Raw genomic sequence first — 5,801 nt, 5'->3', positions numbered from 1 at the left:
CAGATGAGTTACAAAGACTTTAAATAAGTTTGCTGGACATCATAGTGCAAAAACTGTGGAATGGGGTGTATTCAATATAAAATTCTAGACATTTTATACATTTTCACTTTTTAAGTGAGAGATTTTTGTGGAGTTTATGAATTTATATAGACTTTTATTGTCTTTGTAGAATTATTGATAGATTTCTATGAGTTAACAATATAGACTTTTGTAGAATTTTATGGACTCTTGTAGAGTTTGACCACTTTTTTTTAATAAAATTATATAATTAAAATTTTTAATAAAACAATTTATTGCGCTCGTTAGATCATATTGAATACCTCTAGACTTTTGAATTCCACAATAGTCTTTTAAATTCCACCAAGTTCTATACTGAATACACCTGTTGAGGTAAAAATTGGAGCTCCTTTTTGCTAGTTTATACTTAACTTCTTTATATATAAACATAATCAATATTACCTATAAACATATATAAAAACTAATTAAAAACATATATAAACAATAAACTATGTAAAATTTAACTAAACCCTAAATTATATTAATATTCTATACCCTAAATCCTATTGTATAGGATATAAAATGAGGACTGCTATTTGCACAACCTTTTTTTTCTTTTTGCACATCCTTTTTCTCTTTTTTTCTTCTACACACCCCACACACTTACCTCAAATTCAAAACCTCTCAACACACACCCAACCCATTACCAAAATACCCTCATTTCATTACACACCCTCCCTTCTTTCCCTCTCTTTTTTCTCTCATTCACACCCCCCTTCCCCTGTTTTTTTTTTTTCTTCTTCTTCTCCAGCCAGCCCCTCCACCCGACCCACCTAGCCCTTCACCCGACCCACCCCTCCCTCCTTCCCCCTCCGGCCTCCCCCCTCTACCCAACCCACCTAGCCCCTGCTCAGCCGCTGCACCAACCCCCCCAGCCCCTGCACCACCAAAACAGCCAACCCACCGACCCCCCTCAGCCGTTGCACCGACCCCCCTCAGCCCCTGCACCACCAAAACAGCCACATTCTTCTTCTCTCTCTCTCTCTCTCTCTCTCTCTCTCTCTCTCTCTCTCTCCTCTCGCCCAAGCAAATAGCAAAAAAAAAAAAAGGTTGCAGGTGGTTCGGCAGACCAGTGCCGAACCTGTCGGTTTCGTTCGACAGGTAACCGCCGAACGAACCAGGTTTGTTCGGCAGTTACCTGTCGAACGAAACCGACGGTTTCGGCACTGGTCTGCCGAACCACCTGCAACCTTTTTTTTTTTTTTGCTATTTTCTTGGGCGAGAGGAGAGAGAGAGAGAGAAGAATGTGGCTGTTTTGGTGGTGCAGGGGCTGAGGGGGGTCGGTGGGTTGGCTGTTTTGGTGGTGCAGGGGCTGGGGGTGTCGGTGCAGGGGCTGAGGGGCTAGGTGGGTTGGGTGGAGGGGGGAGGCCGGAGGGGGAGGGAGGGAGGGGTGGGTCGGGTGAGGGGGTTGAGGGGCTAGGTGGGTTGGGTGGAGGGGCTGGCTGGAGAAGAAGAAGAAAAAAAAAAAACAGGGGAAGGGGGGTGTGAACGAGAGAAAAAATAGAAGGAAAGAAGGGAGGGGTGTATTGTCTTTTTTTTTTTTTTTTGTTTTTTTTTTTTAATAGGGGTGTGCAAAAAGAAAAAAAAGGTGTGCAAATAGTAGCTCTCTATAAAATATAAGGTTGAAAATTTAGGGTATAAGATTTAGGATTTAAGATTTAAGATTTAAGGTATAAGGTTTAGGCTTATACCCTAAAACCCTCTAGTAGTATAATTTATAATATATAAACTATTAACTATAGACTAAACCTATAAACTATAAACTATAATATGTTATAAATATTGATATTTATGTGGTTGTCCACAATTATGTATTTGGGGTTCATTTGTGTAACTTCCCGAATTTCCAAGGGAACAAACACACATTTGAATGAGTCATTATGTATAAAAATGCATTTCAAAATGCATTCATTAATGAAAATACATTTATTTCAAAAATACAAATCAGAGTGCCCAAGAGCCTTGTCCTCTTCCCCTCTACATCCCCCACATGCTTACCCTGCAAAATCAGAACCACACCACACCATATCCATGGTGCACCGGGTTAAACACAAACCCGATAAGCTTACTAGAACTCTTATGAGTGAATAAAACCAACAAGAATCTCAAATCCTCAAATATATTTAATTAAATATAAACCAAATATTTGATAAATCATCAGAATCCAACAATAATGATACTAATAATTTAATCCAGCAATCCAATGCCTAATAAATCTCCAGATGTCTCAATATAAACAATTTACATAATAATCCAATTAATCCTTTATCAGGCATAATCATCATTATCATCATCAAAATTAATTTCATCCTTCTGATCCAACCCTAGGACCTACCAAGTCCTAATCAAATAAATAGGCAATTTAGACAAGTCAAATAATCAGACAATTCAAATAGACTTAATTCACTCACTGCATCATTACCATTCTCATGATATAATAATAGGATAATCCAACTTAATTTCACTCACAGTGTTTACTCGATTAACCATTTTACATTAAAAAATGTGAAATGACCAATTTACTCGCACAACACCATTATGCTTCTGCTGCGCCACTCTGATTGCTTTCAAACTTCCCACGAGCAGAGTTTCGATACTAATAGACTTGTTAAGTATGGAGTGTGAAAATGATTTTCTTAAAAATTCATCGAAACCTAGCCTTCACACTACTAGAATCGAAGGGCTCATCGCTACGATCGCGTACGTGAAAACGGATTGTCGATCGGAGCTGTAGAACTCAAGATATTTCAAAAATAAGATTGAAGAAGAGAGAAAAATGAAGAGATGAGAGAAAGTCTCTTAGGATGCATGCATCTGAATTGTGCGAATGAAAGGAAGGACATGGCTGGTAATTAAAAGAAAGAATGGGTTCACAGACTTTCCATGAACATGGCTACACTAGATCACAACCAAACTTGGGCAACACTCACCCTTTGATCAAAATAATCTAAGGCTGAGATCGTGAGCTCACAAAGAAATAATAAGCGCAGATGCACATGATTCCTACACATGCTTGCACCTCACTCACCGTCAGATCAACTCAATGAACGCTCCAGATCGCATATACACCAAAGTTTCCATGTTTGCAGCTACACGCAAGTGCGGCCTTTGCTTGCACACCACCCACTGTTAGATCATATGGAATGGACGCTCCATATGCGTCCACGTCAGTAATTATTTTTTGAATTATTTTCCTATTTTATAAAATCCATTTCAACTTCAAAAATTCACTAAAAATTCATTCGGACTCTGAAAAATGTCACAGACTCGTGACGATGTGTACTATTTTTCTATAGCCTTAAAATAAATTTTTTGTCTCAAAAAATTTTATGAAAAATCCAATACCTTAAATAGAAGTTATAGAAATTCAAACTAATTAAAAAAATCAATAATAAATCACCAAAAATAAAATAAGCTTTAGAAAAATCACCAAAAATAGAAATAAATTTTTCAAAGTTTTCAAATACATTTTTAAATACAGTTGAAAATTTTCGGGATCTCACAATTTGTAATATTGTAATTATTAGAAGATATAATTAGGTTTAAGTCCTTTAAAAAAATGGTTTTTAGATGGAGACTGGAGGTGTTTTAAAATTTATAAGAAAATTCTTTTAATTCATAATAAATTCTTTTAATTTATAAGAAATTTTTTTTAATTCATAATAAAGTCCTCACTCAATTTGAAGGGTATTTCTCCTCCTAGGGTGTAGAGTAGGCTTTATAGAGGCTGCATATTAGGTTTTAACTCCGAGATTTTAAAACATAACATAAAGCCATCAAAGAATAAAAATAAAAGGACTTGATTAAAAACCCTAAATCACTACCGGTCTTAGTTTAAGAAAGACTCATAAAATGGACTGTACTCTAAGTCTCCTTTATTAGAATCCTTTCTTCTGTAAAACGGGGATACTTAGGAGTAGTCTCCAAGTAACCCTAAGCGGCTAAGCCTATAAATATAGGCCTTATGGCCCTTATGCTAATGAAAAACATACTATGAATTATCCCTACCTCTCTTGTATTCTTTACAGATTCTCTCTTATTTTTATAACACGTTATCAGCACGATTATCTCCATAGTTATTACTAGATTGATTATTTTGATTGGAGACTACTACTATGTTGTTTCTGTAGATTGAGATCAATGGTATTTCACTCCCATACATTGGTATTTCATTGGTACCATTAAAGATTTAAATGGTTTAATTCTATCGATTTGATGTGTGCACTTGTTATTTTATCTCTCATATTATGTCTATGATTCATGTTTTCTTTAAATCTGCTAGCTTATTTATCTTTCTTCTATCCATATTAAAGCATATTCATCATGCTTTATTCAACCACTGGATTTTCTTGTTTTTATGGAAACTTTTTTATAGAATTGCTTAATTAATTGCGTGGTTTTTATTCAATTAATGGTAGATGTTATCATCATATTTTATGAAATAAATTTTTCATGATAAACACCTATTCTATTTAGATAATATGATTGATTAAATGTTGAGTGCTTAATCAATTTGGGCATTCAATGCTTAATTGATATATTGTCATTTTGTTTGTAATCATGATTGCTACATATTGCATATATTAGGCTTTCAGTATTAACGTAATTTATATTTATGACTTAATTATTATACCTTTAGTTATTTATATATGATTCTTTTGCTTTGATTAGAGCATGTATATTGCTAGACTAAATGCAAGGCTAAAGACAAGATTTAGCTCAAAATGTGAAAAAACATCTATATTGCTGGGCCAAATGCAAGGTAATTTTTTCCATGAGAAGATTTTAAGCTAAATTTAGCCCAAAATCTTGCTATTGTCTTTTCCTTTACCAAAACAAGTGGAGCCCACAAGAGAGAAAAATAACTGCTGGTAAGATAATAGAGTCCATGTGTCGGTGCGCGATTGGAGAGAAGAGAAGATGTTGTCTTCTTGTGGGGGACATGTGACACCCCAAACCAGGGCCTAGAAGATTTGGATACGTAATAGCGCCACATTGACCATTCAGAAGTATATTTACATTTTAATGATCATGATGTCATATTGTCATATGAATTATATGTCATGCACACTAATGCATGCGTACCTGACCTGCAAAAGAAGCAACACATGTATATCTGTACAAATGACAGTGGACACACACTAACCGATAATCAAATTTATCAACTACCTCCCTATCAGTGAAAACTGAACAGGTAGTGAAACGTCCTAACCATTTGATCTTCATATCACAACAACTTAGCTTACTGATAGAAGTAGTAACCACGCGGTTGTATAAATTACAACAACCGTCCATGGGGAGCCACAACTCATCACTAGGTAAACCCCATCGGTGGATTTAGGGGATCGAACCCAAGGTCATCACTATGTGACCCTTCGTCTTAAGTTAATGGTCCAAACACTTAAACATCATCAATGTAATCAATATATCAATGATGATTGATATGCTCAATGTCATGCCAACTTTTAATGCACTCTAAGTAGCATATCCAATAATTATCCACATAATTAATTATTTATTTATTGATCATCATGCTCAGTTGTCATGCCAAATCATTATATAATATAGGTAATATATCAATTATCATCAATACAAACCATCACAATTATAATAAATAGTTCTCCAACAGACATTAATCGTCTTTACCGAATAAATATTTAGTTAAATTATAATATTCAATTATGAGATACAATAGAGTCACACGCACTCAATAAATAAGAGCTTAATTATGTTAAGTCTCTAGA

The sequence above is a fragment of the Dryas octopetala genome, chromosome 1, assembly GCF_963921425.1.
Source record: "Dryas octopetala chromosome 1, drDryOcto1.1, whole genome shotgun sequence".
Taxonomy (NCBI): Eukaryota; Viridiplantae; Streptophyta; class Magnoliopsida; order Rosales; family Rosaceae; genus Dryas; species Dryas octopetala.
Note: the sequence above shows the minus strand (reverse complement) of the source record.